The following is a 13588-nucleotide window of genomic DNA, read 5'->3' as shown; positions in this document are numbered from 1 at the left end:
GGTGGAGGGGAACGCTGCCACTGAGAAGAAGACGCCAACTCGGACTCTACAGCTAACCAATTCCCACGGACTTGAATGAACCAGTCACTGTTTTTGAGTTGTTACCCAATCGAACTAAAACTGAACTGAAAGAAAGCTTGGGCGCGCCGAACCACGCAACGCGTGTAGGCCGGAGGCCCTGACGACCACGGCGTGCAGGTGAGCTCTCCCAGCTTGTGTTTCCAACACTAAAAACCAGTCCTGTTTTCTTTATTTTCTGGCATTATCTATTTACCCCGGTTCAGCCCATAACAATTATAAGACTGTAGCTTCCTTTTTGAAGCTCTTGATATAAAACATAATGCAACTTCAGCTTGCTAAACTTTTGCACTAAAATGTGCATTATAAAACCTTGACTAAAGTATTTAAATAGCGATGCATGATATTGAATTTTTGCCGATATCTGATATGCCGATATTTGTAGATTCATTTTAGCTGATACCGATATTGATACCGATATTTGAATATGTTTTACGTAACTAAGACTTTAGTCCTTTGAACATAATTTTAGGTTTGATGATAAAAAAGACACAAACTTTAAGTTTAAAGAATGAGAATGAATAAAGAAAAAGATCTCAACTTAGAAAGGTCTGTTGGTTCAGACTAAAACTCCACTAATTTATTAGTATATATGGCAAAATTTTACAGTTTATGTATGCTGATATGCATACCCCAAATATCGGATGTAAATACCGGCAAAAATTTTGATATCTGCCGTTACCGATATTTGGCTTTTTTTTTTTTTTTTGCTAATATCTGCCGATACTGATACCAGACCGATAATATTGTGCATCCCTATCTTTAAATTAGGGGTGCACCGATCGATCGGCCAAAATCGGAATCGGTGCCGATTTCCTTAATTTTGGGGGATCGGTGATTGGCCGATACTTAGATAAGATCGGTTTCCTATGTACCTTTACCTACTAAAATGTGAAAAATGAAAGACTAAAGGGACAGATGTGATTTAGTAGTTTGGACAGCAGTGCTCTAAACTTTTCATTTCTATTTGAGAGAACTACCTCGTGCAGTTAAAACAACAAGTTTGTATTGTTTCATGGGTATTGTTCAATGTTTTTCAATAAAATAAGATTGGAACGTTGAAGGTGTATGCTGTCAGTTATTAAAAAAAAAACGGTATCGGCCAAAATCGGAATCGGCAGGTCAGGCTTTTTAAAGATCGGTGATCGGCCAGAAAATTGCAGTCGGTGCACCCCTAATTTAAATGTCTTATCTTTAGTGCAACTGACAACATAAAACTCAAAAACACTGAAATGAGGAGACTAGAAACAATGAGTGGAGTCTTTTTGAGTGTCTGAATCAGAATAGTTTGGTACTTGTGAAGGAATGGGACACATTTGAGCTGTGAAACAATAGAACAGCAGTGCTATGGGCCATGACTTCCCATGTTGTTGTGCTTCCACTGTGAGGATTCTTATGTAAGAACGATGGTGGAGTTAAAGTGTCCCGTCTGACAGAGAGAGACTCACACTGAAGAATGCTAACAATGCTAACAACCATTTCAGTGCGTGGACGTTCCTCACACCTCTATAATCCCATTCTTAAATTCTTTGTTATAATCCCAGGTTAGCTTCTTTCCAGGGATTACAGCAGATTAAGTCCAATTAGGACTCTTACAACCAAAGCGCTGCTTCTCTTTAGTGGTCTTTGCCTGTTTGGATCCAAACTTTTGATTAATTCTCTTAAAGATTTGAGTCCCTTTGTATCGTGGATCTAGGTGTTAAGCTAGTCCTTCAGGTGTGGTTCCTCCTGCAGCGTGGTCTCTGATAGAACAGGATCTGGGTCCTGAGGGACCACAGTGACTGATCTTTGTTTCAGTCCATTACAGCCCGGCTCCGGTCCAGGTCTTCCCTATCTGCGGCTCTGTTTCTGATGTTTCCGCCCTGATGCATTTTATAACACATCATTCAGCCTCCGGCTGCCTGAGCCGCGGCTGAAATGAGGAAAACGCTTCAGCTGACAACAAAAGGCATGTCATCAAAACATTATGACATAATGCAGCTTTATAATTAGGGTTTAGGAGACATGCAATGGGGACTTTAGTACAGTATCAGCTAAAATATGGAGTTAAAGACACATTTTATAGACACATTTTTATCCTGAATGTTTCGCTACTTCCAGGACTTAAAAGTAGCTCAACATTGTTTCTTTTTTACGGTGTGAACAGTTGGAACAGTCACAGATCTTTGGCATTCTGGTAGCATGTTTCTGTGCAGAAATCTGGAGTTCTCTGCTGTGACGTGGGGTCACCTGCAAACCTGGCATAACCAAAATCAAGCAGGAACTCTCCAAAAACTCACAAGTTCAATAGATGCAAGAATAGATCTACATCGTCACCTTTAAGCTATGCTTTTATTTTGAAATTCCTCTCACATGACTGTTGATTACTTCTGCCCAGCTGAACGTCCTCAACAAGCCAGCGGTAAACGCCACTAGTCCAGAAAGGATGTCCACTCTTCTCTCAGGTTTGTGGACATACATGCTGCAGAATGGTGCCTTATTTTGCACATTTTTCGTCTGTAAACAGCCGCTTTATGAAAAGGGTTATGCCTGAAGTAGCTGAGTGTCTTCCACCACAGGCAGCAGACGTAGAGGGTAAAGTTCACTGCTGCATGACCCACTGATTGAAGCCTGACATCTCAGGTAGGGATGCACGATATTATCGGTCTGGTATCGATATCGGCAGATATCAAAATTTCTGCCGATATTTACATCCGATATTTTGCCTGTGTATTTCAGCATACATTGACTGTAAATATTGTCTATATATACTGATCAATTAATGGAGTTTTAGGCTGAACCAACAGATCTGTGTCAGTTGAGGTCTTTGTCTTTATTTATTCTCATTCTTTAAACTTTGAAGTGATTTTTAACGACTAAAGTTTGTTTCCTTGGTCATCCTCGAACCTTAAAGTGTGTCAAAAAGGACAGAAATTTCTTGTACAAAAAGCATATTTAAATATCGGTATCGGCTAAAATGAATCTGTAAATATCAGCATATTGGATATCGGCAAAAGTCCAATCGTGCATCCCTAGTCTCAGGTTAGATTTGTAAAGAAAAAAGTTGTCTGACCTTGACGTGGTTCATGCAGCACCGCCGCTGTTCTTCTACCAGCTGATGACTTGAAGAATACTCTTGACTGTCATTTGCATTAATATTTAGGAAAATCAGAGAAAAATGTCATTTGCATAATAATGTGGAATGTGGTGTATATTTTGAGGAGAATTTAAAAAATAGTTCCCCATGGAGGCTGCCATTTTGTGCATTGCATTCTGGGTAGTGATGTCATTGGGCTGCATTGTTCTTCTTTTCACATCTTTGGCATACACTCGGGCTGAAAGATGCAAATTTTCCCCCCAAAATATGCAGTTATTCCTTAACCCTTTACCTACTGAGTCTAAAAATGGTGATTTGGACATATTTTGTTATTCTGGCTGTAAAATAGTCAGGAAATGCCCTAAGTCTGAGAGCTTTGGACCCTTTTCCCAGGAGTACTTGAACTTGACTTTTCAACATCTGGTTAATGATTATTGCTCATTATTTGGAATTGTCAGCAGTTTAAAAGAAGAAAAACACAAAAACAGATTTGTTTTTCATGGCTTTTATGAGAAGAAATTTTGTTATTGCTCATGAAGTTTTGATTTGACATTTGAAATGTGAACCTATACATGTTTAGAACAATCAGCAGTCATTTTTGAGTCCAGGACTCTGGATGTGCAATACACAGTGCAAAGATAACTATATACATAGGCCACAATTAGTGCAAATAAAGGTGGAAAAATGCATTCTCAACATTCTCAGTAACATGTTGTTATTGCACATGACAGACACGCACAAATGCCACTATCTAACGCTATTTTTAGAAAACAAAACACCACTCTCGCTCGCTCTCCTTTTACTCTCTTCCTTCACTCTCCTTTCTCACTCGTCTTCTGCGAAAGCTGCCGTTTTCGCGGTGCTGTTCGACATTACCGTAATATATATACCACACATCATATATTGTCAAAAAGCACAGATTCTCAGCTCTCTGTCAGTGTTGGAATTAAGTTTTAGCAAACTTTCGAAGGGTTACAGTGTTGAGAATCCGTGTAGCGGTCTCACAGTAATTCTGGTGTTTTGCTATGAATGCCCACATCATATTTTTGCGAGTACCGTAATGAACCATATATGTGTGCATGCCCACAATTCTCAGCTTTCCAACGCCGTTGGAATTTTTCTGATGGGACAAAATTTGACAGTTATGGTAATAATACTCCGGACATACAAAACACAGCACCGGCGCTGGCTCAGTAGGCAAAGGGTTAACTTTCTTTTATTCCTAAACAAGTGCTGAACAATTCTCTAAAAATATCTAATAATTCTGACGAATTGCAAATTTGATGAGTAGTTGCATTGATGGGTTTTTGTCATTTTCATGTTTAATAAGAAAACGGTGTAAAAATGAAGAAGGAAGGATTTTTTTGTTGACTCTCTTGAAAAATGGCACCTGGATGTTTGCAGGATATGTCATGTGTAACATCTCTGCTGCAGAAAACTTCAAACCGATACTTTGACACAAATTTCAGGACAAAGAAATAATGCACCTTCTGATTTGAAAATTGCAGCAGGTCGTTTTGTGATTTGATCTAATTTTGGATTAATTTCCCAGCCCTAGCTTGAACTCGTCTCCCTGTTGAGCTGTTCACTAAAGCTGCTCGAGTTTCAGATGAAACTATGGTGTAAGGATTACATGCATTACCATTATATTCTGGACTGTTATCATGTTTTCTTGCTCTGTTCTGTATTAATGAGACTACAGTCGACATGCAGGGTGAGTAATGGTGCAGAGGGAAGCACAGTTTAGGTCCATCTGATCAAAAATGAATGTCTCCAGATTGTTCTTGAGAAAAAAACACCTTGTTGATTAATAATTTGTATTACTTCTGCACTCAGAGAGGGGATTTCACTTTTATTTTCTTCTGTTTCTTACAAAGTCACATGCTTCCTCCAGCTCTTCCTCCAAAAACAAAATTGTGCATGTTCTCCTGCAGCAAACATGAATATTTAAAGATAAATTACTTCCTGAGAGGGCCGTCTGTTTTCACCCAGTGTTGGAGGACAAGCATGAAGGTCAAACAAACATGAAATATTAAAACAACTGCGTGTCTTCAGGCGTCATTAATCTCTGCGGGTCAGTGGTTAGAAGCAGAATCATCAGTTAGCTTCCTGGCTAATGATGGAGGCTCTCTCTCTGCTGACTCTTTGTTTTAATGACATAAATTACTGACCTTCTCCACCACTGAAACTCTCTCTGCTGCTGATTCACTCTGTCCTCTCTGAGCTGACTCTCCCTCTTTGTTTACCCTCTCTCCTCGTCTTTATGACTCTGTTTGCTCTCCTTCTTTGTCCTCTCACTGAGGTGAATACTGCCTCAAAATGCACTCTGTTTGTGTGAAATTTCATTTATTTGCCTTAACAGAAGAGAGAGAGATGCAGTTATTGTTTTATGCATGAAGATCTGCTGCAGGAAGAGGCCACAGAGGTAAAGCTTGAATTGTTTCTTGAGTTGCTGAGGCTGAAATCAGAGTGATAATTGATGCGTCTTTTCTCTCTGATTCTCTGTTGATGGTTTTGGTGGCAGGAAATGTTTGGTGGATCTTCCGATCTCTCTGTCTGGGCGGCGACTGTCTGAAGTGTTTCCTCTCTCTGATCAGATCATCCCGGCTGAGGAGGATGTTAGGGGTGAGAGGCTTCCTGGAAACACCCATCCTCTCTGCTGTCGATTATGTAACCGTCTTAAGGTTTTGGTTTTATTTTCATAACCTCAGACAGACTGCATGTTGCTTTATTAATATTCACCATTCCTGAAAACCCCTGACATGTCACTCAGACCACAGACTGGTGGACAGCTCTCAGTAATACTGATATGATAACAGCAGAATTGCTCTATGAACAGGAGCATGCCTCTATGATAGGTGGAAATGTCCACTCTAGGCTAGCTACTTTGGAGCTCTTCCTGATTCAGGTGTTTACATGCAAGTTAGTCTGACTTTAAGAGGTTTGATGAAGCATTTTTCAGCTGTACGAACATGCCATCATGCATTTTAAACTCAGCTTTCTCTATCTGCATATACCGGTAATGATGGTGCAGTGAAACCCTGGTGGAAACTAGGGATGCACAGTGTTATCAGCATGATAACAGTAATGGCAGATATGAACTAGATATTTTCTAATACCGTTTTTTAGAGCCCGAATGATTGATCGGTGGGCTGATTATAGTGTATCACAGATTAATCAACATCGGACAGTATGTATATATTAACCCTTAGAGCTCACGTGGCATGGATTCGTGCGGCAGGCACATCCCTTTAAAAATCACTGGGTAACGTTTGAACTGAAAGTTGTTTTTTCTAGTGAGTCCAGAACTTGGCTGACTTTCCGGAGTCTCTGAGGACAGAGTTGTCCTATACAACACACAGTTTATAAAAACGTTGATAATTTTTTAACCATAAGTCATAGAAACAGACTCTTTTTTTCCCTCTGAAAGCTGACCATCGATGTCTCTGTAGCTCTAAAGGACGCCATTGTAGCGAGCCTGGAACTTTGGTGACTTTTCGGGGTCTTTGGAGATTAAATTCACAGCGTTACATCCGATAATAAGTGTCTTTTTATCCATTTTTGATCCATTTTTGATCATGTACTTTGACTTTCTTCAGTGGGAAGCCATATTTGTTGACATGCAAAGCATTGTGGGAGTTGTAGTCGACCAGTTGCATCTCTACTGCTTAGAGGAGTAGAGACGCAGGAGTAGAGAATAAACAACACTGTTAATTCACTTGTCCACCATTATCTAATAAAAGACTATTATACAGCGTTTTAACATTGTCTAAGTTGCGTCTTTGTGAAATAAACAAAGATAATATAATTTAAGAATTTCTGTTCATGTACAGTATATATCCTGTGTATATCAATGTTCTTATTTCATATATCGGACGATATATTGGATATTGGCCGATGTATCAGATATCAGCTTTTTTTTTTTAGCCCCAACTATCGGCAACGGCCCCAAAAATCCCATATCGTTCAGGCTCTACCGTTTTTTCCTTCCCAGTACTGATTCCAGTACCAAGGTGTTGGGCATCCACTGATACCGAGTACTGATCTGATACCAGTGTGAACTTTCTGGACTGACTGTGCAGACTAGTAAATTATTTTAGACCTGTATCTGACTCAACAAATAGAGTCATAATGTACAGCATCTCTGTGACCCTGAAGTTGATTTCCTGCTGATTATTGAGTTTTACTGTTAAATATTAAAATAAGAATAATAAAAATGATCTAAATTGGATTACAATGGATAAAAAGACGTTCAGTATCGGGTTTACTGGTGTGGATTTGATCATTAAAGTCCCCAAAAGTCACACGAGTTCCAGGCTTGCTGGAAATGCTGCCAGAAAGATTCAAAAGCATCAATAACATCAATGGGACGACACAACGGCTAGCTTCAAGAGGAAAAACCAGTAAGAGGCAGCGATTTATGGTTCAAAAGTTATTTACCTTTTGATACACTGTGTCACCTCCTGTGGTGTATCACAGCGCCGGTCTGGAAGGCGTTTTAGCGATCACATTCAGAGAAAAACTGTCACAGCCTCCATTCTTTGCTGCTGCAGTGGCTCCTTTGGTTCTTCTTCACTGCTCTAAAAACGGTAGCTCATACATGCAGTGTTTTCCGGCAGTGAAGAAGGATTGATTTCCGGTTTATAGCGCTAACAGTTAGCATGGCTTAACAAAGCAACATATAAAGCTAAACCAAACGGTATCTGATTGGTGCATAAACTCGTGTACTTGCTGATACCCTAACCCTTTCTGATCCTGGTATCAGAATCAGAACAGCTCTAATATGAACATTTCTGCAGATATTCACACCTGATATATCAGTAGAATGCACAGATACGTTTGCAGAGTTTAAAGCAGAATCAACAGACTCACCTCACCTGATGTTTGTTTCTCTGTTATCCTCATTCCTTATACCTTTAAGTGTTATCAAATGACCAAAGTTTGAGTTTCTTTTAAATTTAAGCACTTTGTCATGATTTTCTCTGCAGGAAGCCATCCTGCACACCTTCTGTTTATGAGAATTCATTTTCATAACTAGACATTTATGGTGCAGGAGAGACTTGGTGTTCACAATGATAAAAAAAAAAAAGTTGTGCATATAATGTGATTGGTATTGGCTCAAAAATTCTATACCATGCACCCCCGACATGGATGCCATGCCATGAAAAGGCTCTGTGAACCTGTTCAGGTCCACCTCCCCTCAGCAGGGTTCCAGTCCTGCACGTGTCCGGCTGAAGGCCACAGAATAAGCAGCAAAACAGAGTTGAACTTTTCTCTTTTCAGACTTAAAGTTTCTGAATTTTTCTCTGGATTTTCATCGAATTAGCCACATTCATGTTAAGTTGTGTTTTAAAAACAGGGTCTTAGGTAGGTTAAAACCTGCAGGATTTTCAGGTCTAAGTTTCCTGGATGGAGCGAGCAGGATTAGCAGGACGGAGTTTGCTTGTTTGCGAGGAGTTTCGTGCATAGCAGCAGAGAGAAAGAGCTGCTTTGTGGCGGATTAATGATGGTGGAGGAGGAGAAGGGGTGACGGTGGAGTGAGTGGAGGTCCACAGCTCCCTGCACAACAGGGATGTTGTCCGTGCCAAGTTGCTATGAAACCAGAGGGGCAATGAGAGGGGGAGGGTACCGGCACTAAAGGGCTCCAAACGACCCCGAGGCGACATGTGCAACCCCTAACTGACGAGCTCGACATGAGGCGAGGAATTCACACAAACTTGTGCATGAAGATTTTTAGCAATGCAAGAAAACTGAAGTCCTTATCAAGGAGTACATTTGCTAAAACTTAAAAACGGGATGTAAATATCTGATATTTACAAAATAATATAAGCTGATACTGATATTTAACTGTAGTTCAGACCTACAACTTCAGTTCTTAAAATTAAAGTATTAATGAACAAATTTCAGTCCTTAACCAGACTTTAAAATGTGAAGAATGATGATAAAGAAAAAGCTCACAAAAGCCTGTTGTTCAGCTTAAAACTCCAATGACTAATTTGTTTTTATGGCTAATATTTACAGCTGACATTTATGATATTTATTGTTAGAATATCTGCTGTAAATATCAACATATTTTTTAAAACCTGCCAATACCAATGATAATTTACTTTACAAGCTATATCTGCAGATTTCTGCATTTTTCTTCAAAGTGAACCTGCAGATTTTGAATTTTCACATTCCCTCTTTAACCTTGGACTGAAGTTGTAAAAGTTTGCAAACCCTGAACCTCCTGAGACCCGAGCTTTTGTGTGGAATGCATTTTTATTTTCTCCCACTAAAAGGGGATCATTTGGACCTCTTAAGTTTGAAAGCTCAGCCTTGACTTTTAACCGGAATTAATTTGACCGCAAATAAAGTCCAAAATCATCCAAAAAATTCCTAAAATTCCAAAGAAACTTCCCTAAAATATCTGTGAAAAGTTCTGAAAATACATTATTATTATACCATTCTATTTACATTCCTGGAAAATTCTCAAAGAAAATTCCCCCAAATATGCCAACTAATTCCCTGAAAATTCCATGGAAATTGATGGAAAATTCCCCCAAATATGCCAACTAATTCCCTGAAAATTCCATTAAATTCTAGAAATATTAAAGGACACTTAGTTTTCCAATTCACAATCAAATTCCCCCAATTAAAAAAATTATGTCCCAAGTTTCCATGAACATACCTAAAAGTTTTGATGCAAAGTTTTCCCAGATAAATCAAATAAAATTTCCCCAAAAATACAAATACATTTCCTGAATTTACACAAAATAACAATCCTCAAACAATTCTCTGTATATCCCATAAAAGCAGCTCATTTTTCATGCAAATTTTCAAAAGTTTCAATGCAGAAACACTTCCAAAGAAGCTCTCGAAAATATACAAGAATATCCAAAATTTTCCATGAAAATTCTGGAAATGTTCCAAGATATATACCAGTTCCCTATCAAATTCCTCAAATTAAAAAAAAAAATTAACGTCACAGGTTTCCATGAACATACATTAAAGTTTTGACGCAAAGTTTCCCCAGATAAGTCAAATAAAATTTCCCCTAAAATACAGATACATTTCCTGAATTTACACAAACAATCCTCTTTACATCCCCCCCAAAAATCCAAAATTTCATGCAAATATTCAAAAGTTTCAATGCAAAAAAACTTCCAAAGAAATATCCAAAATTTTCCATGAAAATTCTGGACATGTTCCAAGACATATTCACAAAATTCACTATGACATTTCCTGAAAATTTGATGGCAAATTCTCCCCGTATTTCGAATGAATATCTTTAACTTCAGTGGACAGTGCAGAAAATTTTCTCCAAAATTCTACTAGTAGAAAATTGCACTTATGTTGTCAGAAGGCCTTGAGGTAATGTCCTCATACGTGCATGCAGGGTCTGAGGAGGTTAAACCTGTGTTTTTAAATCAGGTTTGGAAATTTAAATCCCTGTCTTGTAAAGATTAGCCAGCGTTAATGTGCATGCGTAGAGATCAGGAGACATTCAGGATCTTTCTCAGCGGTCTGTAGGAGTGAAAGAATCCGCCACACAGTTAACACACCGTTCAGAGTGTGTCGTTCCCAGTGTGTTAGGTGAGCAGTGACTCCTCACATCAGACTGTAGTCTGTGTGTTAGCGTGTGGGCGAGGCTCATTCAGGCATGCTGCTGTTCATTCAGAGAGGAGGGAGTGTGTTTGCTGGTTGGTTTACTGCCCAACAAGACGAGGCATTCATGCTGCGTGTGTCATCAACAGCCCAAAGCTTTGACTTCATGTCTGTGTGTTACCTTACAGACGTCACCAGCATGCTGTAGTGCCGTGCTGCTGTTACAGACAAGGAATGTCATGGAAAGTCACTGGCAAATAGAAGGAAATTCTAGAGATGTCCTGGATACATCGGTGTCAGCTTTGCTGACAACTTAAGGCATCTGCATAAGCAGCATGAAGAGTACAGGTGAGACGAGATCTCGTCCTACAAGATCTGAAACGTCACAAGATTTATCGTTGAGGAGAAAAATGTCTAGCAAGATAAACGAGCTGCAAAAAAAGCAGCTCCCATTAGTAGTCCAGTTGAACTGAAGATTGCCCATGCAGTTATTCCTGACACTCTCAGATAGTTTGTGTGGCAGCTGAATGAAACTCTGTAAGCCGTGATAATCTGTGCAGTGGAAGTAAGAGTTAGAAGTTTTCAAATTGGACCTGCAGTCTTTGCATTTTATGATTTTCAGTTGGATTTAGGTCAAATTTTAGTCAAAAACCCTGTTATCTAAGTTACGAAATTGTGCATGTGTGATAACTGTCATGAGTCTTTCTCATCACTGTGGAGGAATGTTGTCCCACTCTTCTTTGCAGAATTGTTTGACTTTAGCTGCACTGGAGGGTCTTCCAGCATGAACTTCCTGTTTAGGCCATGCCACAGCCTCTCAGTCAGATCTAAGTCCAGATTTGACCAGACCACTCCAAAATCTTCATTTAGTTTTTAGTCCATTCAGAGGAGGACTTGCTGGTGTGTTTGGGATTATGGTCCTGCACCATAACCCAAGTGTGCTTCAGCTTAATGGCTGGACAGTCTCCTTCAGGAATTTCTGAGAGAGAGCAGAATTCATTGATCCAGGTCCTGGTCATCACACTACCACCTCTGCTGATGAAATACTGTGTTAGTTTGACTCCAGATGGAACGGGACACACACCTTCCAAAACCTTAGTCTGGTCAGTCCCAGTCAGTACCTTAGTTCCCAGAAGTCTTAGGCCTGATTTATGCTTCTGCGTTGCATTGATGGCGTAGCTACACGTAGCCCTCTGTGTCGGCGCGGACCCCAGGACCTTAGCCTGACGCGCACCTCCAAGAAATCCTAACTAGGATTAGGGCTGTGATTGGTCCACTCAAAACTTCATTTTTGGCAGTAGCTTTTTCTGGTCTTTCTTCCTGCAACACTGCCATTTTTAAAGTTTTTGTGGAGCGGTGCGAGTGTTAAATCATAAGTGATAAACAAGGATTCGGATGTGACCCCTCTGAAACCACACACACACACAGCCACACACCCCTAGCGGCATAGTGGTGAATTGCAGAGCGACGCGTTCCCTGGATGCAGAACTTCGAATGGTCAATGACGACATCAGCGTAATGCAGAAGCATAAATCAGGCTTTAGGGATCATCAGGATGTTTTTAGTCAAATGTGAGACGAGCCTTTGTGTTCTTTTTTGTCAACAGTGGTTTTGGCCTTGGAACTCTCCCATGATGCCATTGTTCCCCCGTCTCTTTCTGATTGTTGAATCATGAACTCTGACCTTAACTGAGTCAGTGAGGCCTGCAGGTCTTTAGATGTTGTTCTGGGTTCTTCTGGGACCTCCTGGATGAGTCGTCCATGTGCTGTTAGAGTCATGTTGGTAGGACAGCCACTCCTGGGGAGGTTCACCACGGTTCAGTTTTCTCCATTTGTGGGTAATGGCTCACTGGAGTCCTAAAGCCTTAGAAATGTCTCTGTAACCCTTTCAGACTGATAGATGTCAGTGACTTCTTAAATTTCTGAGATCTTTTAGCCTCCTTCTCTTTGTCAGACAGGTTCTATTTCAGGGATTTCTGGATTCTACAGGTCTGGCAGTAATCAGACCTGGGTGTGGATAGTCAAACTGGGTCAATCTCAATAAATTCATCCATCCAGCCATCTTCTCCCACTTATCTGAGGTCGCCTAAGCAGGGAAGCCCAGACTTCCCTCTCGTGGCCACTTTGTCCAGCTCTTCCCGGGGGATCCTGAGGCGTTCCCAGGCCAGCCGAGAGACATAGTCTCTCTAGCATGTCCTGGGTCTTCCCCGGGGCCTCCTCCCAGTGGGACCTGCCCGGAACACCTCACCAGGGAGGCGTGCAGGAGGCATCTGGACCAGATGCCCGAGCCACCTCATCTGGCTCCTCTCAACTTTGAGGAGCAGCGGCTGTACTCCGAGTCTCTCCCGGATGGCTGAGCTTCTCACCCTATCTCTAAGGGAGAGCCCAGACACCCTGCGAAGGAAACTCATTTCAGCTGCCTGTATCTGTGATCTCGTTCTTTCGGTCACTACCCACAGTTCATGGCCATAGGTGAGGGTGGGAACGTAGATCGACTGGTAAATCGAGAGCTTCGCCTTTCAACTCAGCTCTTTCTTCACCACAACCGACCGATGCAGAGACCGCATCACTGCTGACGCCGCACCGATCTGGCTGTCAATCTCCTGTTCCATTCTTCCCTCACTCGTGAACAAGACCCTGAGATACTTGAACTCCTCCACTTGGGGCAGGATCTCATTCCCAACCTGGAGAGGGAATTCCACCCTTTTCCGACTGAGGACCATGGCCTCAGATTTGGAGGTGCTGATTCTCATCCCAGCCGCTTCACACTTGGTTGCAAACCGTTCCAGTGAGAGCTGGAGGTCACGGCCTGATGAAGCCAACAGAACCACGTCAATGAATTCATAAT

The 13588-nt window shown here is 40.9% G+C and overlaps 1 protein-coding gene across 5 annotated transcripts in view; it reads left to right on the top strand.

Annotated features, from left to right (window-relative positions):
* Nucleotides 1-13588, top strand: part of LOC121528350 (serine-rich coiled-coil domain-containing protein 2-like) — an 82279-nt gene that overhangs the window by 3102 nt on the left and 65589 nt on the right. The window contains exon 1 of one of the 5 annotated variants that reach the window (XM_041815773.1): nt 104-198. The exons of the other annotated variants lie outside the window; for them this stretch is intronic. The gene's annotated coding sequence lies outside the window, so the exon portion shown is untranslated. Of the gene's footprint in view, nt 1-103; nt 199-13588 lie in introns of those variants that run through there. 5 annotated transcript variants of the gene reach the window in all.

This window comes from Cheilinus undulatus, linkage group 20, assembly GCF_018320785.1.
Source record: "Cheilinus undulatus linkage group 20, ASM1832078v1, whole genome shotgun sequence".
Lineage (NCBI taxonomy): Eukaryota > Metazoa > Chordata > Actinopteri > Labriformes > Labridae > Cheilinus > Cheilinus undulatus.
The sequence above is the reverse complement of the archived record's forward strand: the minus strand, read 5'-3'. Positions and strand labels throughout refer to the sequence as shown.